At 42.8% G+C, this 25565-nt stretch overlaps 2 long non-coding RNA genes across 3 annotated transcripts; both read left to right on the plus strand.

The window, feature by feature from the left end:
• Positions 1-12941: 12941 nt before the first annotated feature.
• Positions 12942-13869, plus strand: LOC110973082 (uncharacterized). Its single transcript, XR_002597425.2, has 5 exons — positions 12942-13141; positions 13257-13324; positions 13443-13508; positions 13622-13686; positions 13804-13869. It is a non-coding gene; the product is annotated as an uncharacterized LOC110973082 (long non-coding RNA).
• Positions 13870-16161: 2292 nt separating this feature from the next.
• LOC110973087 (uncharacterized) lies at positions 16162-24356 on the plus strand. 2 transcript variants are annotated; one of them, XR_002597427.2, is made up of 3 exons: positions 16162-16238; positions 21695-21783; positions 22107-24356. It is a non-coding gene; the product is annotated as an uncharacterized LOC110973087 (long non-coding RNA). The 2 variants fall into 2 exon arrangements; XR_002597426.2 differs by lacking the exon at positions 16162-16238 and having other exon boundaries at positions 17268-21783.
• Positions 24357-25565: the final 1209 nt, after the last annotated feature.

Here is a 25565-nt window from a genome sequence, read left to right on the forward strand (position 1 = left end):
TGGAGATGAAAAATATGAAAGTTTGGCACAAGGTAAGTTATCTCCCCAAAACCCTGCTTTTCCAAAACAGTTCAACCATCACACCCAAGGGTGTCCTTCGATCATTAAATTTCTCATTGATTAATTAATTTCGCTTGATTTTGTTTCAGCATCTGCTCAGAAGGGGTGACCATCCATGTAGAGGCCGGGGGACAAGATTGCATGTTCATTAAGGTGAGGTAACCATTTTTTGCAGCTGTGAACATGCACAAGACCCCCAGATCGCAGGATTCATCAGATTTAACCGAGGGGATCATTGATGAAGCTTGTACCACAGGAGAGGCATCATCCCAAGTAGAGGCCAGGGAATTCACGACTTGCATATTCATAAGGTGAGGTAACCACCAAAAAGCCTGTTTTACAAGTACGCCCTTGATTTCCTAAGGCGTCATCCCCAAATTGACTAAGCATTCCATGACGCGAACATTTCACGGAATTACGGAGAGTATCCTAATCCCTGCCACACAAAAAAGCCGTTAGCAACCCGATGGCTCCGCAGACTGAACGCAAGCTTTATGCAAATTACCAACCTCATGAATACGCCAGATCTTCCGCGTATCGGCTGGCAAACTTTGGCAGTGCAAATCCCTTGGGATTAGCACGTGGCTGAGTTTTCACTGACCAACCGGTCGACTTCCAGTTGGAACAAAATCAGCTGCCAATTTAAAAACCATAAAGTTTTTTGTTCTGAAGTCGGCCGGCCGTCCTGGTGGGAATTCCGAAATGGATACTTATGTTTAGGTACTGTGCAGGATTTGCATGTACTGCAGTTTGTCAAATTTGACCGATTTGGGGGTTTGTGACTTAATTACTTTATGTATTATTCAAGGGACTGTTTCTACTTTTGAGTACACTGCTCCGAGAAAAAACGAGAAAAACGCTGTTCAATTTTAACACTCGGAGCGCAGCTCATTTAAATTTGTCTTGCAAAATACCATGGACCTCAGGACGTTCCTGCCTGCCAGGGACAGTTCAATCTGGCCCTTAAGAAAGATATTCTTTCCCTTTGCATTTCATGGTAATTGGGGTTGGCAAATTTACCTTCAGCTGTGTGTTTCATCTTCAAAAATGCAATGCTGAGAATTGTCAACAAACGATTCATCCCACAGTGAGTTGAATGCTGCAGTACCACAGTGACTTTGTGACCACACGTGTACCGTACATGTAATGTACATGTACGCGCGCACAATTGACCACATTCACGTACTTGTACAGTTCGCTTTTCACACGTAGGCCTTCGTACATCGGTCAAAAACCATTCACGTTCACATCATCACACCCAGCGTTAACACTGTATAAATTAACAAATGTGGTAACCACATGCATCCTTGCGTTCTGGTCATGCGAGTTACTGTGATTTGAAAATTAAAAAGCTAAATGTATCGATATTGGAGTGGAGATTCTGTTTGAGAAAAACTGGTCCCGGAGCTCCTCCGGAGAGGTCATGATTGATTTGGACTATACCACTATCTTGAGGGGTGAAACCGAAATGATATAATATACGTGAGGTAAACTTCCAAAGTTTCATAAATAAAGTTTAATTTCAGATCAGTCCAAATTCTCTTTCAGGTCATTATTTATAGTTCTTTATCTATTTTGTTAGCTACTAATGATTTCAGGTGAACCGATGGCGTGTTGGCAATTTGCACATGACCCATTAATATAGACTCTTGCAAAAGCTTCTGTTAACGGTTGCAATAGTTGAAATTTTCCCGGAAAAAAATTTCTCGAAAATGACAGAATTTCCGGTGGTAAGATTTCACAGATTGTCTGACACTATTATGTACTTACTTTACAGTAAGATATTTCAAGATAATTCGACAGTCTCGATTTTTAGATCTTACAAATCCCATAGGCTTACACACCCCAGCACAGAGCAGAAAGCTGTCTGACAATCATAAAATAAGTCGCCGCAGAAAAGCGTGCTGCCATCAGAACAATTACTAGGAGTTTAAAGTTTTATGAGCATGAGATATGCCTACAAACACCCAGTCACGTGGAGGAACAAAGAAAAGGGACCAGCGGCTAAACCACCTTTCAAAAGCGACAGCTAGTGCTGCAGCCAAACCACCAGATCGAGCCCAAAATCATAGAACATGGCACTTTTGAACCAAACCAAACCGAACCACACATGCACTGGTCGGTTTGGATGTTCAGCTTTGATATGGCATGGTATTGGTAGCAAACAGAATGTAGTCACAAAAAAGCAACACAACGAAAAATGGAAACCGAGTTTCAGTACAATATATTCCGCATCCGCGCTCGGCAAATGTGCGAGTACACATGGTGGGTAGAGCGGGTATGTACAGTAAATTTCCAATGGTCCCGGATCATATATGAATGGTGTAAAACCCACGTGGTGAGAATTCACTAATAACCCACCAAGAACACGCAAGGTACGGCATTTCACCTGCAGAACATTACTAAATTCTCACTACATCCAATTGTGGACATGCAAATTTAGACCAATATTATGTATGCCAATCTCCAATATTCATGCCTTGACGTTCCATATTAGGACAATGATGTCATAAATGAACGTGCAAAACAATTTTTGATTGGATGCTGATTGCAGTTGGACACGTGTTCGAAGGCAACTCCAGAGGAAAAAAAAAAAAAAATTTGCCAGGCGAACTATAGCAGCGCATAAGCGCACGAAGAAAGTTGGTGCACACGGGCCAAATAATCTTTCCTTTAGTCATAGTAATCGTATTATTTATATGTAGTGATAGAAGTTTGCCAGAGCTACATATATAAGTTGTTGGCAGATTTCAAATAAAATGCCGTTATCCATTCGAAAAAAAGACCGATGGAATATTCAAATTTGCAACTTGGTCGCTGTCCTGGAAAAGAATGCTGACTTGATACCAGGGTCCTTCGAATACATGTATATCGAATGCCACAGTTTGGTAGTTGTATCTATTTCATGAAAAAAAATAACCAGAACACAATTCACTCGAAATCCAGTTTGATTTTGTATCCTGTAAAGTAGGAAATTCCTGTTTTAGCATAATGTTTTTGCTGTTTTCACATATCCTGCGATTGCTGTGTTGAGTCAAGCCGGGTATAAACATAACCATTTTGGTTGGCGAACTCGTTCCCAAAATGTCACATTGCCTCCAAAGATAATATTCCATGGAACTGTAATGCCTAAATAACTTTAGAAAAATGTGTCAAACTGTTGAAATCGAAGTTGCTCATGGATATGGGATGGAAAAGGAGATTCAATACTTGTATTAATTAATGTATCATTTACACACGGAAGTACTACGTTACGTTTCTAGCGAGGCTCCCAATATGTCTCAATGTGCATTGACCTTTGCACATGCACGTGTACAACACATGTACATATGCACATGCGTGTACATGTCCCAACACGAACTGAAGTTCGGCAAAAGTTCGACCGCAGCGACCCCATCGTCTTTAATAAATGTGGACACTGGAAATGGGGAAACGTCTTTTCCGCAGAATGGCTGTTGGTATTCATGAGGTCCAGAGATACCATGCTTATTCATGATGCTTTTTGTCGTGGTGACAAAAGGGCACTCAGCTGCCTGGCTCATTAAACCCCTCACGCTTCACCGCACACCTCCGTCGTGTCTGCGGATTTCCTCCAATGTACTAGAGCCAGACCAATCGGAAAAAAACAAGGACAATACGCGGAAGAACGCTTAATCAATTTGGGGATGACGCCTAAATGGGTAGGTTTTTTCTAATGAATGTCTGATGAAGTCAAAGGAATTCTTTTCATATCTCCAGGAACCACACTCTGCTTTGACGAGTGAGCTGAAACAGTGGAGATAAAGAAATGAAAGTTTGATTCAGGTAAGTTATCACCAAAAACCTTGTTTTTCAAATGCGTCCTTCATTTCCCAAGTGGGTAAGTTTCTAACTTTCTAATGCATGTCTGATAAAGTAATAGGAATTTATTTCATTTATAGAGGAACCACACTCTACTATGATGAGTGAGCTGAGGCACTGAAGATGAAGAACATAAAACTTTGGTACAAGGTAAGTTATCACCCCAAAACCCGGTTTTTCCAAAACAGCTCATTCATCACACCATAGGGTGTCCTTTGATCATTCAAATTTCTCATTGTTTGATTATTTTTCAGAAGGTGTGACCATCCAAGCAGAGGCCGGGGGACAAGATTGCATGTTCACTGTAAAGGTGAGGTATTCCATTACAGAAAACGACTCGCCTCTGTTTACCTACATTTGTATATCAGCGCGCCTGCCTGACAAACCTCACTGAAAAAGTTGCCCAAGCCACAACTTCTATGCCCACTGCCTGTCCCCTATAAAAGGCTGCGTAGCACTAAGACTTGTCTTAGTTTTTTCAGCGACGCGTGCAGTCCATATCATACGAAATCTGAGTACAATGGAGCTTCACGTTCATATGCAATCTTGCTGTATTCGACAGAGAACTGTAAATTCAAGCCACGTTCCGGGCAAATTTCCCGGTCCCTCCAGCCTGATCGGCCCTTCAAGCATGATATTTCCACCATATCAACCAAGTCTGATCTGCCGGGTTCAACGGTTGAAAAATTCTCCTGGGCCGAACCTTTAACTGGTCTCGAGCAGAGCTTACTCCCTGGCAAATCCTGCACACCTTTGGTAGCCCATGTGGGCACATGGAAACAGTGGAATCTGACGTCCATGCACATGCGGGAGGGACCCAGCACTCGATGCAACATACTGAACTGAACGTCCAGCGAGCCTCGCCTAGTCACCAGAGTCTAGGGGCACCCATATCGTCATCACATTTTAGCCACGAGATGACAGCCATTTTGTTGCGGGTCAGACGGAGCAGTTTCAACCTCGTTCACATTAATTAGTGCTTGATCTTATTTTTCAAACAACCCTTGCCAGTTGGGTACAAATATCCTGCGTTTTCAACAGTGTCTCCCCATGAACTATCCCCGTTTTATATAGCTCATCCGGGGGATTTCTTCACACTTTGCAAGGGCTCATGACGTAGTTGCCCCTCTGGATTGTCGGGCCACTTCCACAATGTCACTCTGACGACTGCCATGCCATGCATGCTCGCCCCAGCCGTTCTACCGAATGGGATTTCCGGCGTGATACTCGTGCCCATTTACAGTCTCGCTCTCTCTCTTGTTGGTTTGACATCAAAACCAAACTCTTCTCGTGAGTGGTCCCCGCTGACGCATAGGAGTCAATACTGTTCCAGATCTCCTTATGAGGCATCTTTTCCTCTCATCCATCCACTGATGAGGATTGCCTCTCTATTTTCCAGTGGGTTAATCTATCATTTACAGAAGTGGGTAATCAATTTCCATTCCCGGACGAGCCCTTCTCTACCATCTTATGGTAGGGATTTTGGTACATGTACCTCAGCATAAACAGATGATCCCACCCTTTATTGCACAGTATCACTGGCCTCTACCAATTTTTGATGCATATGACCCAGGTTCTTAGACAAGACCCTCGGCCTTAGACTAAGATCACTTTCTTCCTCTTGCTGTCCGACGTTTTTGCTCCTTAATGCGAGTCACATTCAGGAAATGTCCAGCTTTCTTGATGTTTGCCTGGGGTTTAATCTCGTTTGCTTGCCCAGCCAGTCGCCAGGATCATTCGTCTTGCGTGTCTTGTGCCCTCATTGGCCGATGTGCCCCTCCCACTCATTCTACTAGGGCCTACATTAAGTGTATACTCGAGGTAATACTTGCTCATATTTCGGGCCATTTTGAACGTTTGGGACTTTGTTTTTTTATCGTGATTGTTCTTCCTGTCAGACCTCCAGGGTGCACAAGCATAACATTTGGTCACTACCTTTCGTTCCATACATGTCCAGGTTTCCTTTGTATTGCGTTCCTTTTTGTGATGGTGAAAACGCGGCACAGTGGTTTAAAACCATATTTGACCCAGACATCAGTAGATATCGGGACATTAAAGGATCGAAATTCCTGAAAACTATATCAGACATGTTTGAACATCATCTCGAAATACAGAAAACTAGGTTGAAAAGATTTAAACCGGAGAATTCACCGAAATGGTCAAAAACGGGAGCAAAGTCTGAAAGAGGGCGCTACTTATGCATAGCGCCCTCTTCGGCTGTGTTTGCATAAACGTTTGCACTGTTTTTTCTGCTGTACCGGTGCGGTATCAAAGCAATCTTTGTTGTTGATTTGGGGTTAAATAAAGAATAAACAAAGGTTTCAGTGATTTGTACAAGTATTTTTTATGGGTGCTTTTATATTTTATGTATGTTGATTTCATAGCCCAATTTAAAAGCCAGTCAAATTCTGAAATAAATTGTTGAGTTTACAGTTTGCCAATTACGTCTTCATGAAATAAATGGAATACCTGCTGGAGTTCATTTTGCGTTATCGAGGGAAGTAATTAAATGGCTTGATTTGATTTATTCACTATTTTCACAAAATATCATTACAAAAACTAAATTAAAGAAAAGCAAACTCAAAGATTCCCAAAAGTGGAAATAGTAGGGATAATGCCTTGGCAGATATTTTACATTGAAAAAAAAGTGAATCTTTTTTATTTTCTACTCATGTTAGCTTATACATTAAAACTGTTATATCTCAGAAACAGAACACGAAATTTCAAAATAAAGTTTTTTACTCTTAAAACTTGATTTTCAAACTCTAATGAAGACATTTTATTTCAAAATTGAAAAACATAAATCAGACTGAATGAGTGCGGGTGCTTTTAGTCCTACTTTGAATTGCATCTTTGCCAGTTAACCCTAATCCCTGGCATATCGCCTAGTTGGGACACTCGACTCAGTGCTGTAATATTTTGCCTAGTAAGTTGAGGCTGAAGGACCTAGCCCTACCAATTCCTACTTCTGGCTGGGGCACTTCCATTGTCTTATCTTTAGTCTTTTATGGCTTCAGAGCACAAGGGGTCTTGCACCCATTTAAGTCACATTACTACATTTTCCTGCTAAGTGGTATTTTCTAGCTTTGGTCAGGTTAGGGTTCAAGACAGACCCTCTGGTATGTGCGCTCGGCAACTTGACATGTGCAGACGATGCTTTGAGTGTAAATTGGTTGCACGTACTCAGTGTGCCCCACGCACACGCCTTGGGGCGCTTTTCCATATGTACGTTTTGGGTGCGTTGCGTGCCGGTGTGTTTCACTTTCATGGACTCAAGTGATCAAACATAACGCTCTTGTGCTTTGTGTTCTATCGGGGTTGCTCCAGGAGCGATTTCGTTGGATACGCAGCTTGTGGCACAGGTGTTGGTAGCAATGGAAAGGTGCCTTAACTTGGGCACCTACGTGATGAATTAGGAGTGCCGTTTGCATGTGCAATCAAACAACACCAAAGAACACGCCCTCTTTTGGTTCTAGCTCAGCGCGGATGTTACTCAATTCATTGCAGCTTTAGTCTCTGTACTGCTGCGCCTTCCCAAAGAATTGGATAGGCATTCGGTATGCGCCATGTTGCCAGTGTATTTCTTGAACAAGACACATGTAGTGTCAATACACTACACCGTGCATGTCCACGTATGTTTCCTTCTGCAACTTAGTTTTGCTTATTTTTCAGGGTCGTACATGGGAACATCAGTGAGCTTTTGTGATGGAAATGAAACGTCTGATGGATGATTTTGTTAGTCAATAATCTTATGTTATTAAATATGCAGTAGCCTTTTTCGCGCAATGAAATTCATTTATTTCCTCTATTCCTGTAAATAATCAACATATTCTTGCAACTGCAATTTTCACAAGAATGTGAAACACATAATTATGAAGTCAGCGATGAACTAAAGGTCATCCTCATGGTCATTAGCTTAGAAAGGTTTTTTAAAACCATATTCACAACCTCAAAAATCTGGTTTGCTGTGATTTTATTCTGTCACAGCAATTTATTGCGTTACCGAAGGTCCACTTAATATTCTTCTGCTTAGAGAAGATTCTCTAAGAGAAAACTTAAAACTAGTAATAGAGGAAGCAGTTTTGAAGGACTAATCAAGACTATTCCAGACATTGATTCCAGTAACGAGCGGGCTATTTCTGAAACATTCCATCTTAGCCTTTGGGTGTAGCAAGTGACTTCAAGGCATGTCTGGTATTGTTCATTGTGCATTTCATTAATTTGTTTTCAGTTTTCTGTCGGGTAGGCTGGTGCCAAGTTTCTTAAGCATTTAAACATTAGGATAGCTCGGTGATAAATAAACCTGTTTCTTGAGCTTTTCAATTTTGATGGTATGCATACGAAATCTATTGGACCTGTCCTGGCAACAATAGTCAAAATGTGGTTGAACTAATGAGTTGTAAAACATGGTCAAGCATTCTGTGGGTACAAACGATTTCACCCTTCAGAGCATGCCAAGCTTAGACTGTCCTACTGTTTGACTAACTTTCTCCACTTGGTCTGTCCAATGCAATTCTTCATTGATTTAAACTCCAAGACATTTGGCCACTCTAACTCGTTTTGAAAGATTACCCTTAGCAACTGCAGGAACATTAAGGTTCTCAAAATGGTTTAGTTTACCCGAGACCCAATCACCATAATAGTGGTTTTATCAGGACTGATTTGCACTGATCCAATTAGTCAGCTTTTCTTCAATTTCACTTACACCTGTTCCACTCGCAGTAAGTGTGGTGTCATCAGCGCACACATCAATAGATCCATTGCTCACTGAATTAGGCACGCTGTTAAATAAATTGGAAATAGCAAAGGACCCAAAATAGAGCCTTGGGGAACTCTATTCTTCACAATCTTAGCTTGTGAGACGGCTCCTTCATAGTTGATGCTCTGCGAGCGGTCAGCCAGATAGGGAACCAGTTTAAAGAAGATTTAGAACATCCTAGCTCTCTTAATTTAGTGAGCAACATTTCATGGTTGACCATGTCAAAAACCTTTCTCAGAACAATAAATGCAATTGATATTCATTTCAAACTCATCTTAAAAATTAAAGGTGCAGTTAGGGGGTCTATAGCAGGATCCGACGAGAGAGGGGGACTTATGTAGATAACGTACTCCTAGCCAAATATTCTCCAACACAGACGATTCCAGATCATGTCTACATTGCACATTAAACATACTTGAAACAAAAAAGCCACACCACCCCCATGTTGGTTTCTGTCTCTTCTGTAGCGTGTAAATCCTAAGCAAACCTCCGAGTTAGATATAGAGTTGTCATGCAAGGCCTCATTTACGGAAATATCAATGGCTCATGCTTTTAGCAGCAGCCGAAACTGGTCGATTTTTGAGGCAAATTTTATTCCTTTGTCTCGCAGGGGTGGTGTAGAACCATCGACAAGTTCCTTTGCTTGATTTGCATAAGGCAAGTTTCTTGTCCCCTAGATGAGTAAAATGATTGCAGTTGCACCATGTATCGATCTCCTTGAGTATATGTGTGGTTCTGAGAAGAAACGGGGAATAACTTGACGTTTTGAACAGTGTACTCTGTCCGTCTTCGGGAGACTGCAGGATTCTGACTTGGAGTGGAGCTTATATGGTGTAGAGAGGGATCCAGATGTAGTGATTAGCTCATTGAAGCGTTGAGGCGGGAACAGTGAAGGTGGGAACAATGGATGCTGCGCTGGTTCCTGGTACTGCATGACCCGAGTGTGTGCTTACTCAAGCGTTGGAGTTGGCAGTGGGAGAGTGAACAGCTGGGTGCCAAGGGTAGAGAAGACCCATAGGCTAACTGATGGTGCACCACTACAAATAAATTCCTATAGACAGCAGTGATAAATCCCCATACTTCACAAATATTTTAAAAATACTCACAGCTCTCACAGGTGTTCAGGCTTCACAGAAATATGATGTTCCACATGTCCCCTTTAATTTTTTTTCAATTTTCGGGCGATTGACCAATGAATTTTTGGGAAATTTTCACCAGGAGCAGACCCACCCCTAAAATGAAGAAAATGTCCCTATCCAGAAAAGTAGGCCAACTGCCTCTGGAATGCAGACAAGCAGGACCTGTGTCATTCCGCTAACATTTCTCTCTTCAAGCCACTCAACAGAAGGGAAGAATTCTTTGGTCGATATCCTATCGCAGAGCAACATCACCATTTTTTTGCTCAACCACAGTGATACGTCGGTGCATTCAACTTCCTGTTACAAACTTGAAGGGTACCTCCAGTATAGCCAAACCTCATTAATAAGAGGTCCTTCGGGCTCGGCAAATTACCTTGTAATTAGCAGGATCTTTGTTTAACAGTGTTCTAATTAACAAGGTTCCACTGTAGTTCATGAGGGACAGAAATATCCAGAGTGTTCTCTTCGCCTCATTTTGGCCACAGCAGCCTCCGTTCCCTCGTCTCTTGGATCTACTTCTTCATTCTCCAGTCAGGCTCCTCAAATGCCAAGACCCCTTGACTCAACCCAGGTCTCCAATTGCACATCTTGATTCAGCTTCCCTTCATTGGTGTGCTTGGATGCTGTCACAATCTCCCTCAGAGCAGCTGACCTTTGGGAAGTAGATACTGCCTGGATAGCTCAACACAGGTGGAGCCCAACAGGCAGGCTTATGGTAACTGACTTCTCCACTTTACGAAGGGGTACACGACGACGGCTATCAATCCCCATTCTTCATCTGTACCTGTCAATAGGGATTTTCTTCTTCTGTTTACCTCCAGTCTTCAGATAATCTATCTCAAGAATTTCGGGGGTCAAGGTACCATTCTATCATTGCTTCCACAACCTCCCATTGAACCAGCAGAGGCGTCTGTTCTTCATCATCCTACCATTCAAATGGTATTTCTGATGGCTGCTGGAAGAACTCCACAAGGAGGCCAATTCTATGCCTGGTCTACAGAACCAGGCCTTTTTCACCAGGAATCGAGCAGCGTATGCCTCATTCCACACATGGAGTTTCTGACCATGAATCATTTAACAAATTTCTTGCCCTTAGATATCTTCGTCCCAAGTTTGACAGCGATTTCAACAATGGCGGAAGATTTATGGTGGTGCCACGTACAAGCTTCTATGTATTTTTTTTGCTTGTACGCAGCCATTACGAGGCGACATCAAGCAGTTGTTCATCACGACCATCCAGCTACATCGCCTGGCCTCTGTGACCATGATCGCTCATGTGAGGTCGGAGGCAATAATACAAGTCCTCCCGCTATTGGGGATCAAAATCAGAAGCCCATGAGTCATGCAGCATGTCGAGATCCTGGGTCCACCAGCTTGGAGTTTCTGTTGCAGGTGTAATGAAAATGGCCTGCTGAGAGAATCTAACACCTTCACTTCATGCTACCTGAAGGATGTGGTTCAAATGGGAAGGTCTCATGAGTAGGAAAGCCCTAAGCACGCTGGCCGATCAGCAGACCGTACACCCCGAAAAGCCACCATTTCTCATAAACTAGATAGACAGTTCCTGGATATGTCTAAACAATGTTTTCATATTTAATGGGCTCAATTTAGACCTTCGTTACCCTGCATGTCCCTTCGTTCCCTCCCAGTTGTAATCTAACAGTGTTACTCTGCAAATGAAGGTAAACACTAGAGGTGAGCTTTTTCTGTAATGGAATTCCCAAAAGGGGGTATTCCATTCTCATAAGAAAACACTCACCTCTGCTTACCATCCTTCCCTATTCAAAAAAAAAAAAAATCCAGGACGAGTCTTAGTGCTACTCGGCCCTTTACAGGGAACATGCAGTCGGCACGGGGGGTGTGGCTTGGGTGCCTTTTTCAGTGAGGTTTGTCGCACATGCACGTTGATATGCAAATGTAGGTAAACAGAAGGAGTAATTCCCTTGTATTTTGGGAAACCACCAAAAAGCCTGTTTTACAAGTATGTCCTTGATTTCCCAAATGGGTAGGTTTCTTTTTAATGAATGTCTGAAAAAGTAAAAGGAATTCTTTTCATTTCTACAGGAATCGCACTCGACTTTGACAAGTGAGCTGAAACATTGGAGATGAAGAACATGAAAGTTTGGTTCAGGTACGTTATCAAAAAAACTTGTTTTACAAATAATTTTTTGATTTCCCAAGTAAATTTCTTTCTAAATAATGTCTGATAAAGTAAAAGGAATTCTTTTCATTTCCATAGGAACCACACTCTACTATGACTAGTGAGCTGAAACATTGGAGATGAAGAACATGAAAGTTTGGTTCAGGTACGTTATCAAAAAACTTTGTGTTACAGATAATTCTTTGATTTTCCAAGTAAATTTCTTTCTAAGTAATGTCTGATAAAGTAAAAGGAATTCTTTTCATTTCCATAGGAACCACACTCTACTATGACTAGTGAGCTGAAACATTGGAGATGAAGAACATGAAAGTTTGGTTCAGGTACGTTATCAAAAAAACTTGTTTTACAAATAATTTTTTGATTTCCCAAGTAAATTTCTTTCTAAATAATGTCTGATAAAGTAAAAGGAATTCTTTTCATTTCCATAGGAACCACACTCTACTATGACTAGTGAGCTGAAACATTGGAGATGAAGAACATGAAAGTTTGGTTCAGGTACGTTATCAAAAAACTTTGTGTTACAGATAATTCTTTGATTTTCCAAGTAAATTTCTTTCTAAGTAATGTCTGATAAAGTAAAAGGAATTCTTTTCATTGCCATAGGAACCACACTCTACTATGACTAGTGAGCTGAAACATTGGAGATGAAGAACATGAAAGTTTGGTTCAGGTACGTTATCAAAAAACTTTGTGTTACAGATAATTCTTTGATTTTCCAAGTAAATTTCTTTCTAAGTAATGTCTGATAAAGTAAAAGGAATTCTTTTCATTTCCATAGGAACCACACTTTACTGTGATGAGTGAGCTGAAACGGAGATAAAGAAATGAAAGTTTGGCACAAGGTAAGTTATCTCCCCAAAACCCTCTTTTCCAACACAGTTCAACCATCACACCATAGGGTGTGCTTTGATCATTCAAATTTCTCATTGTTTGGATAATTTTGCTTGATTTTGTTCTAGCATCTGCTCAGAAGGCGTGACCATCTAAATTGAGGCCGGGGGACAAGATTGCATGTTCACTAAGGTGAGGTAACCATTTTTTTGCAGCTGTGAACATGCACAAGACCCCCAGATTGCAGGATTCATCCGATTTAACTGAGGGAATTGTTGATGAAACTCATACCACAGGAGAGCCATCATCCCAAGTAGAGGCCAGGGAATTCACAACTTGCATATTCATAAGGTGAGGTATCCACCAAAACGCCTGGTTTACAAGTATGTCGTTGATTTCCCAAGTGGGTAGGTTTCTTTCCAATGAATGTATGATAAAGTAAAAGGAATTCATTTCATTTCTACAGGAACCACACTCCACTATGACGAGTGAGCTGAAACATTGGAGATGAAGTTCATGAAAGTTTAGTTCAAGGTAAGTTGTCACCCAAAACCCTCTTTTACAAACGCGTCCTTAATGTCCCAAGTGAGTAAGTTTCTTACTTTCTTATGCATGCTTGATAAAGTCAAAGGAATTCTTTTCATATCTCCAGGAACCACACTCTGCTATGACGAGTGAGCTGAAACATTGGAGATAAAGAAATGAAAGTTTGATTCAGGTAAGTTATCACCAAAAAAATGGTTTTACAAATAATTGTTTGATTTCCCAAGTAAATTTCTTACTTTCTAAGTAATGTGTGATAAAGTAAAAAGGAATTCTTCATTTCCATAGGAACCACACTCTACTATGACGAGTGAGCTGAAGCACTGGAGATGAACATAAAACTTTGGTACAAGGTAAGTTATCACCCCAAAACCCTGTTTTTCCAAAACAGTTCAGCTATCACACATTAGGTATCCTTTGATCATTCAAATTTCTCATTGTTTGATTCACTTTGCTTGATTTTGTTTCAGCATCTGCTCAGAAGGTGTGACCATCCAAGTAGAGACTGGGGGACAAGATTGCATGTTCTTTAAAGGTGAGGCAACCACCAAAAACCCTGTTTTACAAATACATCGTTGATTTCCAAAGTAGGTAGGTTTCTTTCTAATGAATGTGTGATAAAGTAAAAGGAATTCTTTCCATATCAACAGGAACCACACTCCACTATGGCGAGTGAGCTGAAACATTGGAGATGAAGTTCATGAAAGTTTTGTTCAAGGTAAGTTATCACCCCAAAACCCTCTTTTACAAATGCGTCCTTGATTTCCCTAGTGAGTAAGTTTCTTACTTTCTTATGAATGCTTGATAAAGTAAAAGGAATTCTTTTCATATCTACAGGAACCACACTCTGCTATGACGAATGAGCTGAAACATTGGAGATAAAGAAACGAAAGTTTGGTTCAGGTAAGTTATCACCAAAAACCTTGTTTTACAAATAATTCTTTGATTTTTTTAATGTAAATTTCTTTCTAATTAATGTCCGATACAGTAAAAAAAATGTTTTCATTTCTATAGGAACCACACTCTATTATGACGAGAGCTGAAACACTGGAGATGAAAAGTCTGGTCGAAGGTAAGTTATCACCAAAAGCTTTCTTTTTCAAACCATTCAACCATCGCACCATTTGTCTTTTTCTACCCTTCAAATTTCTCATTGTTTGATTCATTTGCTTGATTTTGTGTCAGCATCTGCTCAGATGGTGTGACCATTCAAGTAGAGGCCGGGGGACAAGATTGCATGTTCACTAAGGTGAGGTAACCATTTTTTGCAGCTGTGAACATGCACAAGACCCCCGGATCGCAGGATTCATCAGATTTTTAGCCGAAGGGATTGTTGATGAAAACGGTACAAGAAGAGAGAGGTATCATCCCAAGTAGAGGCCGGGGAATTCACGACTTGCATGTTCATAAGGTGAGGTAACCATTTCTTACAGGCGTGAACATGCACAAGAACCCCGGATCATGGCAACCAGGCCTGGTAAAGTAACCCTTCATTTTATATCCAAGCTAACTTGAAACATTCTTGTTCAGGTTTGCTTCTGAACCATCCAGGGAGATTTTCTTGAAATCACTTTTTAAGTACTTTTCCAAATTTTGTTAACTAGCTTGACACTCTTTGCCCAAGTGGAAAAAATTGAAGAAATAATGGTTGACTAATTGGTTTCTGAAAATTGATTTTGAAAACAGAGTGCGGAATTAAAATTGATTTTTATGATGTTGGCCAAGAGTCTTTGTTAGCAGTGAAATGCATCAATATCAAGTCAGTATAGTATTTTCCCAGAATGGTTCAGCTGCATGCTGTGATTGTGCGGTGATGGGTTATGTGTTGTGATTGTGCGGTGGTGGTGGTCTCTCACAGGTCATCGGCCCAAATTGGGCATTTCCTGCAAGTCCAACTCTATTAAGGACTATGGGATCATCTATATCCCGGTGTCCTCAAGACGGGTGATGGGATCTTCTATATCCCTACATCCCCAACGCAAGACCAGCGGGACTATGGGATCTACTATATCCCTTTGTCCATCCGGGGGCGGATTTGGGTGGCAATAAAAAGGGGGGTAACTCGGCTCCTTGGGGAGCTTGCCTGTTTAAATTATCCTGAAGCATCATATGCCATAGTTTTTCTCTTTGAGAGAATATATATGTGGTAATTGTCATGGCAACAGCATCAAATATCTCATTGTGGTCTTTGAAAATGAATTAAAAAATTGTGCAGAGTAAGGTTAGGGAACTTGCCCCTGGATCCGTCCCTGCTGCAAGTTCCACCAGCGAAGGTCATCCTCAGGGCATAGGTAACTTCCTTCAGGGACTTTTTTGATAGTAGTGAAACTTTCAGTTTCACTGTAGGATTTTTTCCTTTAGCTCAGTTGGATCTGTTATATCCCTCTGAGAAGTGCAGAGACTATGGGATCTCCTATATCCCTAAGTCGTCAGGGCTTAGGTGAGTGCGGAGAACGATATGAAATTGGAACTCGCTCCAGTTGGAGTCCTGGGGGGTTTCAATGCGAGTTGTGCGGAAGGGGCTAGGCAGTTCGCGAGTCTAGCCCTACCAACGTTTCTGTTAGCCAAAAAAGATGCAGGTAGTTGTGTCCCTCGCGTTGAGGGCCGCGGACCTCTTCCATAGGGGCGTGGCCCTGTTATCACTGGGGTTAGCAAAACGCTGGTACGTCCTCTCACCTACCCGGGGGTGGGAGGGCGCGCGTGAGTAGGCAAGGGCACTCTCCTTCGGGAGGGCGGACCGGACAGTGGCAGATGGTGCCCCTGCGGCCACAGGGTAGTACCAGTCTGTCCAGCGATGGGCCCGCTAATTGCCGAAAGCGTGCGGGGCTGGTATCCTGGGACCTTCACGTGGTGGCCCTGTTTTCACTAACCTTACCAGGATATTCACTTTACTGCAGCTTCAACCGTGAGCATGTGACTGTACTCAAAGTACTTAACAACTTGTTTATTCTTACATTTATCTTTTCTGCCAGTGATTGTTTTATTTTGTCATTTTTCAAGAGCATACAAAGAGTAGTCTTTTTGACCCCGGTACCCCTCCTGGAGAGTGAAAATTCAACAGGCTTCTGGGTTCACATACCCCTGTCCAGCCTACATATGCCAATTTCCCACTGCACCTATCACAATTCGCTGAAAAGACTTGATTATGCATGCTGCCCCCTGACCCACCACAACGCACTGCGGTCCTGCCGCCATGTTCGTCGTCCTTTTCTCAGTGCGTATAGTTTAGGGATGTATCTTTAATGACTCGTCGAATTCTCGAGTTCCGTACCTTTCGTGCTATTGAATTGACTTGATTCCTCGTACGAAATAAAGAGTGTTTTCTTGTCTGTTGGTAAGAGTTCTTATTTTCTTATTTTGTTTCTTGCATGCTATGTTTTCTTGTGGTTCTTTTCTGCCCCCTTTTTTTTTCTGTGCATCATATATAAGTTGGGTTGTGACCTACCATAATGTGTGATGTGTTATGTGGGTATGGCGGTTAAAGGGTTGGAGGGCCCTTTTGCTCACTATGTGGTGCATGCGTTCGAATAATAATAGCCCAACATAGTTCGGGTCTGGCTGCGGAGTGGGGCTTAGTGAGCTGCCCCTCTCCCCTGTGGTGCGGTTTTGCATTTTCCGATCAGCTGCCTCGACGCGGAGAGACCCGAATAGGCCGGGGCTTATGAGGCACCCCAGGACTGGATTGTCACAATCAGGCGGACCGGAGTACCGCAAAACCTGATTGATACCCTCCTTGACTAGAGAGAACCAGAGTACCGCGACTCCTAGATATAAACAGCCTCTATAGATCAGGCGGACCGGAGTATAGCAAAGCCTTTGATCTCTGATGACCACTACCAGGATTGATCGGGCTGAGGGTGCAATTCCGTAATGAAGCCCTTGATCACTGATGACTACTACCCACCACCGAGCCAAGCCTGCCGTCGTCTTCTATGCCCACTCCCAGCGCTGCGACCAGTGGCTGCGGGGTGGCCAAGCAGGCCGGGGGACCGAGGTGGCGGGCCCCAAGGCTACACCTATTCATCGGGTTGAGCAGATTTTCTGCATCAATACCTTTGATCATTATTGTTGGGAGTAATGAGACATCCCTTCCTGTTATGCTGCAGGTTCCCGGCATTCCTACCTACCGCTGGCGCGCATTCCCACCAAGAGCTTCATCTTTTTACCGGTTTCCTCGGGAGGATGTCTCTCGCTTCCTGTCAACCCCAGATATTCCTGACGCTGCCAGAGACAAGATCTCGTTTAAGTCTGGCGAGGCGAAAACTTTCCGGGATAAGGACAAAGCTACCGGTGACCTGTCCCTCCGTCACATTGATATGGCATCCTGCTTTGGCCTCCGATGTTCAGCTTTTCTTCTACTTCTATCGGAGTATATTGCCCAGGCCTTTGAAGATGACTCTCTGGTCTCTCCAGACTTTGCGGCCTTAGCTTTACGAGGCCTTGATGAGGGACTTAATTCGAGCTTCAAACAGTTCACTGGCATTTCCATTCTGGCCACTTCTACCTGCAGATCCAATACGGTGGACGCCATGGATATTCCCTATGGGTCCGTCAAGAATAGGCTTATGGGCCTCCTCCTTCTGGGGGACAATCTCTTTGCTGGGAAGTTCACCGAAGTCCTTGAGTCGGAGGTAAAATGTATGGAGACTGCTAAGGAAAATCTCACTTCATAAACCTGCACCTCCACACCGTCAGCCTCCACCATAGCCGAGAAGACGGGCATCTTCTGCTCACTCACCCCTTTAGCCGTCCACTCTGAGCGGCTACACTGTCATCAACCCCGCAGTGAGCTCTTCCTACATTGGCTCCTCTTACATCAGGGGACGACGTCGGTGACCACTTCCGTTTGCCTTTGGCAGCCGCCGGTCCCGAACCCGTCGGCAGCCGCCTGGGCAACTTCATCAGATTCTGGCGGGAAATCACCACGGATAGCTGGGTCCTCTCCACCATTGCTCACCGCTACTTCCTCGAATTCACGAGCTCCCCGCCATCTGGGATGGTCTTCCGCTTCACTCCTCCCCATGCGACAAACTCAAGGGCCTGGCTCTGGAGAAGGAGATTGCAGCGTTGTTACGCAAATGAGCCATCACACCAGTGCATCCAAACCAGCTATCCACCGGCGTCCTTTCGTCCTTTTTCCTCGTACTCAAAAAAAGACCCGGGAAAATGGTGACCAATAATCAACCTGGAACCGCTCAACAAGTTCATCGGGCCAAGGCGGTTTTGAATGGAGACTCTGAGCGTGGTCCTACTCTTTCTACCTGTTCTGTGCTGGGCCACCTCGATAGATCTACGGGATGCGTATCTTAATATCCCGATACACAAGCAACACTGCAAGTACAGTAGAACGCCGCTATAACAAACAAGACAGGGTCCATGCTAAATGTTTGGTACAGCGGTCGTTCGGTATAGCGTGCACCCTCTTGTGATACCTTTGCTCGCTGTTTTTGTGATGTTTTGCCGTTGCATTCAAGTTTAAGGTTTTTAGAAATGAATCTGTAAATTATTTTTGTTTTTTATTTAAACTTGAGTAAAAAAATTGATATCAAGTTTATCCTAAAAGTCGTGAAACTAATGCTCAGGATTGATCTCTGATGCATGCTGTGGCGAATCTCGGTTGATTTGTGTATCAGCGGCGCCCTCTATCTTTAGACTACATCGTATTGTTAGTGCAATGTCACCGTACGCGTACGTGCGGTTTTCTTCCGCACCCTATTATGTTGAGTCGCAAAATGAAACCAGTGTCAACTTGACAACTTGTGGCTTTCCCTTCTAATCCTTGGGGAAATAATGGCCACTTGTCACTTTCAGACATAAAAAAACGACTGTTTCATCATGTTGATGTTCGGGAATTACAAACGGAAACTGAATAGTGTTCGGTAGGTTCTGTGCACAAATTATTGGGAGCGAAGGACGATGTTTGGTACAGCCGAATGTTCAGTATAGCAGTGTTTGGTATAGCGCCGTTCCACTGTACCTCCGCTTCGAGTACTGCGACTGGACCTTTCAGTTTCGGGCCCTTCCTTTCGGTCTCTCAACATCACCAAGAGTCTTCACCTACTTACGACAGGGCGGTGTCCCTGTTTCTCAACAACTAGACGACTAGTTGATCATCGGCCACTGCCCTGACGAAGCAAGTTCTGGTACTTCTCTCATGACAAGTCGGCCCTCAATCCATCACAATGGCTGACCTACCTGAGGGCAGCTCTCGATCTTTGGAGCGACAACTCCACAGTGGGTAGCGTACATAAACCACCAAGGTGGTACTCGCTCCCCCCAGCTATGCGCCCTTACATGGCAGATCTTCATGTGGGCGATCAATCACAGGATCACTCTCCAGGCCATTCACATACCGGGAATGTCCAACAACATAGCAGAAGCTCTCTCTTGGGGTGCTGTCCACCTTACAGAGTGGACTCTACATCCGAGCGTGATCACCCAAATCTTCGCAGAGATCGAGTGCCCCCACATCGACCTCTCGCATCGGCCGACAATACCCATCTTCTGACGTTTTGCTCCAGGTTTCCACACCCACGAGCTTGGGCGACAGATGCTCTTCTGGTGAATTGGTCCGGCCTTTTGGCGTTACGTCATTCCTCCAATATCCCTCATTCCACGAGTCTTATCCAAGATAGAACAAGAACCATACCGGATTCTCCTCATCGTCCCGTTCTGGCCTCAACAACTGTGGTTCCTGAGACTCACAAGGCTCCTGGTTCGTTGACCACTGGTCCTTCCGCATAGGGAGGATATTCTTCGTCAACCCAGGTCAGGAATCCTCCATGCAGCGCCGAACGATCTTCAGTTGACGTGTTGTCCAACGATGGTTCAGAGCGTCAGGTCTTTCTGCAGATGCTGCATCCATGGTGGCACGGGGCCGACGACTCTCCACACGCAAAATTTACAACAGTTGAATACAACATTTTGCTAGATGGTGTGACGACCACGATGTTTCTCCAACCAAAGCTTCTGTAAGCTCAGTTGTGGACTTTTTCATGTATCTTTTTCATTCGGGCCTCCAGACTGCTACTATCCGCAACTACCGGTCGGTCCTGGCAGCTGTTCATTCAGGGTTCAATGATGGATCAACCATTTCTGTTAACACTGCCATCTTCCTCTACTTTGGGGAATGTTTGTCGAGCATTCTCACGTCAAATGCCTTGTTCTTTCTTGGGACCTTGGCAACGTCTTGCGTGTTCTCACCAGTCCCCCCTTCGAACCGCTGTCTGATGTATCTGATCTCCATCTTAGCATCAGTTGCTGGCTTTCCTCCTGGCGATCGTTACCTCCAGACGCGGCAGTGAACTGCATGCCCTGTCAACTGCTGAAGGTCACATACGCTGGGAACTGCATGGAGTTCGTCTTATCCCAGCCATCGAATTCCTGACAAAGAACCAGACGCCTGTCTGCCAGCCTCCGGACATTTTTGTCTCTGACATAACCTCTCTTTCGGCAGATAGCTTGGACAAGAAATGGTGTCCGGTTCGTATCTTTAAATGGTATCTCACGAGGACCAAGTGTCGCCGTGAGACTGGTTCCAGACTTTTCATCACATCCACAAAACCCTTTCATCCAGCGGCGAAGGACACCATAGCTCGTTGGACAGTTTCAGCCATCATCTTTGTAAATGAAGACTGGCCGATTTGACAAGACAAGATGACTCAATCTCACATCAGAGCCCATGATTGTTCGGGCCACCTCTGCATCCTGGTTGTTCTTCAGAGGTGTCTCCTTGGCAGACATTTGCCAAGTGGCTTATTGGAAATCTGTTTGTTGTTTCAAGCCAATTTCTTTATCAGAATCCATGCCAATCAGACAGGTGTATTTGTTCTGCAGATTTGTACAATTTTCTTTTTTTTTAAGGTCTTTATTTTTAAATAAGATGGCAGAAGACTGTTGACTTTGAGTTCTCCCTTGTTGGGTAAAGCCTCCAGAGGTCAGATACATTCACTGACTGATGAGGTCCGTGATTATATACCATGGTTACACCAAGGTGATGCGGAATGTACGGTGTGTGAAATGCAATCAGACAGGCCACATCGCTACAGACAGAGGTTCACAGCCAAAATTATTGGCGACGCTGGCAAAAAATACAAAGCAAGTCAGTGGCTTTGATTTTTGTGTCAAGCTGTGTCCAAATTTACTTGGCTATGGCCTGTTATAATGCACAAGTCTATGGTAGTGGCTGCAGCCAGTTCCCATAGAGTTGTGTGTAATTTTAAGCCACAGCCAAGGGATTGAGACACAACATTATTTGAAAGTGAGAACCTACAAGGCTTAAAATTCACCTTTGATTCACCAAATGTTTTTTAATTCCTTGTTAAGCTCATTTACTTGTTGAGTCACTTTTTTTCTTGATAGGATTTAATTGATGGTGATGATTTTGATCATGGCCTTCGACCCGAGGAAGCCTTCTTGAACTCCAAGAAACAAAGGAATAACCACCTCAAGTAAGCGACTTTGAAGTGCAGTCTCTTCAATTTACATGACTCCCTACCCAAGACTGGCTAATGCTGTTTTGCTTTATAAATAAGGGTGAATTGGCTGCGCACAAACATTACAGCTGTGAACATTGCTTGTTCACAGCTGTCAGTGCTGTTTTCTGTGAAGTATTTATCGAATATCAGTTTGCCTGGCAAAACTAAAAAAACCCGTAATTGCTTTTGGCTGGATTTGAAAATAAATTCTTTTTTTAAAAATATGGCACCTAGCTGTCTGTGATAAAATTCTTCCTTGGAAAAGTGACCCCATTTTTTTGTGGTGTATTGATTAGGAAGCTGAACCGCATGGAGAAGAAACATTCTGGGTCCGTGCCTGAGAAGAAGAGCCACAAGAGGCGATGGTGCAGCAACAGCAGCTCATCAGAGGCCGGAGAAACATCACAGGGAGAAGAAAAAGTACAAGAGGCCCTGGAAGAGCAGTTAGGACACCAGCAGCAGCAGGGAGGAGAGCTCAGCTGGTGGGCAGCGGCAGAGCAGCAGTTGAGACAGAGATGAATGCCGAGGAAACAGGAGGGATTCGAGCAGTGAAGATGAGAGAGGATACAAGATGTGCAGCCACCACAAGCTGCATCACAGCGATTGGAACAGAGGACATGGCCACATGGTATCAAGAAAGAGAGGACATCTGGAGATCCTGGGAGAAGCCAAGATGATCATTGGCAGCAGTGATATGATAGTATGCTAGACAGGATTGCGATAGAGATTCCCACAATTATCATTTGTCAAAAGACGTCTGTGACAAGCTTTACCACAAGAACTCTCGGGAAGATCATGACTTCAGAGACAGGGACACGCTGCGAATCAAAAACGAGGTTGAAGGGATGACACAGGATAGGAGTCATAGTAAGAGACACTCTAAGGACCACCCTGACAGGAAGGACAGATACATTGGCAGCAAAAAGGACAGGAAATAACGCAGTTGCTGGAGGGGAAGACATATTGCCCCCCCCCAAAAAAAATGTACAGTGTATGAGTTATTCAGGGGCAAACGAATAAGATGTTGGATGACACTTCTGTTGGCAGTGCCTTGCGATCGTTTGTGTTGGATGAAGACGTTTGTTTGGAGGGAAGCGTCTGCATTATGCCTCACCAGTCCCCTCCCTTCCCATGAACAACAAGCTGGTGGTGTTAGTTTGAATGTCAGCATTTGACATTCAAGATGCAAAGTGTGATTTATACCCCTAAATAAAAAACTTGGCACATTATGCCTTTTTCTGAGAAATTTGTCATTTCCTGGAAGTCCTGCCTTTGGGGATGTCAAAGCTGTTACTCTTTCTGCATTTGAGAGGCTTTTGCCTTAAAGTCATATTAAATGCAACTGCAGACTTGTACATTTAAATGCAATTTAGTTTACCAGTATAAGGGTTTCTTTTATTTGAACAGATGTTGCTTTTAAGCTCCTTTTTCTCATTGACAACAGAACCAGCTATTCGTTTGGATCAGTTCTTATATTTTGCCATTTAAACAATCAAGTCAAAGTCGTTTAGAAAAAGTCCATTTTTGATGAAATTTCAGTTAAACAGCAAGTCTAACACCTTGCAACTTTGTTTTAAATTTTTGGTGAAAATTGTAACAAAAGTATCTATAACTGAAGTGTCAGAAAACCTTGAAGTACATTTCTGATCTCTTTTTGAAGAAGTCCACTGTTGTCAAAATTTTAACTAAAATGCAAAGCTAACCTCTTGTAGGTTTTTTAGTCTCGGGGAAAAATTTGAAAATGGTCTAAATGGCACCAAAATTATCTAGAAGTGTCAGAAAAGGTGAAATTCATCTTGGAATATATTTCTGAGCCTTCTTAGAAAAAGCCCAGTGTTGACGAAATTTTAATAAAGATGCAAGTGTAGGGAGGTCTCGCATGACAAAACTAAGGATACAATTTTGTGATTTTTTAGATATCCATTAAAAGATTTTTCAGTATCTCATTTGCTTTGAATTTTGCCAATTATCTTTTTACAAAAATGTGTGCAATTGTACTCAATGTTGCTACTGCAGTGCCAGCTCTCCCAGAGTTAATCAAAACACTCACTGGAGGTCATCACAACAGATAACTCCAAACTTATTTCAATTTTGTTACACGAAGTTCGTGATGGTGTGGAATTTTAAATAGGGTACATTATCTGAGGTTTTATTTATTAAAATTCCTTTTTCACTTTTGCTGTCCACTTTTCCTGTAGTTGTACATCCCAGCCATGCTAACCGAGTTTAATTGTGTACTGGACATGTATTGTATGTGTTATATGTATCTGCCTTGAGGTACTTTTTCACATGCGCTTCAACACTTGTTCCAAGTGTTGCCTATCTATCAAAATTGGCCAAACGCAATGCAAATATGTGTTATGTTAATGGCGTTGACTTTGGTGTCCGTGAAAGTAAAATGCATAAACGCAAAGCCTACGCAACACAGCCAAAAAAGTACATATGGAAAGGCGCCTTTAGACAACGTTGGGCTGCATGACAGTGCCTGTTCCATTTTGATGGGCCCGGGGCTTTTGAACTCCAGACAATAAATCAGCAGAAGCAGAGTGCTGGCTTTCAGTGCAGTTTTCTTGGCAGTGTCACCCCCCCAAACCTGCATGCTGTCTTTTCAGCACCCTGGAGTGAGGAGTCTACCCATCAAGCACGAATCCAACCCCTTTATTCCTGAAGGCCACCAACACACCAGGCTTAACCCCTTGAAATTGCAAGTTTGGCTGATAGTTAAAATGGTCAAAATTGCATACGAATTATCTGGATGTCAGAAAAGCTGAAATTCATCTTGAAATAAATTTCTGTGCCTTTTTAGAAAGATGTTCAGTTTTGACTAATTTTATTCAAAATGCAAGGCTAACCCCTTGTAGTTTTTTTTAATTTTTGGTGGAAACTTGAAAATGGTTGTAAATGCATCAAAATTATCTAGAAATGTCGGCAAACCTGCAATTCATCTCGAACTACATTTCTGAGGTCTTGTAGAAAAGCCCATTTCTAACAAAATTTTGATTAAAAGGCAAGGCTAACGCCTTGTAGTTTTCACAATTGTAGCTGAAAATTTGAAATTGGTCTTAAATTGCTTACAAACTGTCTAGAAGTGTCAGAAAGCTGAAATTCATCTTGGAAAAAATTTCTGAGGTCTTTTTAGAAAAATTCCAGGTTTGATGAATTTTTGTTTAAAACGCAAGGCTAACCCCTTGGTTTTTCTTCAATTTTGGGTAAAAATTGGAAAATTGTCTGAATTGCATACAACTGATCTAGAAATGTCAGAAAACCTAAAATTTATCTTGAAGTACATTTCTGAGCTCTTTTTGGAAAAAAATCGTCATGTAGGAAATTGTTTATTCTTTTTATTGATTCAGGACTTACTGTTGCCATCAGAAATAATGAAAAGCGGCCCTGTAGAAGTCACACCAAAAAATACATTTTTATAAATTACAACATAGTCAATATGTATGCACTGCAGCTTTGAAAGCATCCATATTTGGAGTGGCGGGAAATACATGACAAGGAAGAGAATTTGATAACCGGCTAGTTCTTGGAACATTATGAAGACAGATGGAGCATAGTATTGGACTAGGAAATGTTGACAGTAAACGGGCAGTTAGTACTTGAGGAGCAAGTCGCCCTGACAGTGGCAACCCTGGTTGCAAGAAAAATTGACAGTAGAAGGTGCACAGATGTGCAACTTTCCTCCTGTGCTCCAGTGGGAGACTGCAGGCCCTGAGAGGTCCATCAATTTGTAGAAGGCGGAGAGCCTTTCT

This window comes from Acanthaster planci, linkage group LG03 (genome assembly GCF_054643075.1).
Source record: "Acanthaster planci isolate LZ-2023a linkage group LG03, COTS_SCS, whole genome shotgun sequence".
In the NCBI taxonomy this organism is placed as follows: domain Eukaryota; kingdom Metazoa; phylum Echinodermata; class Asteroidea; order Valvatida; family Acanthasteridae; genus Acanthaster; species Acanthaster planci.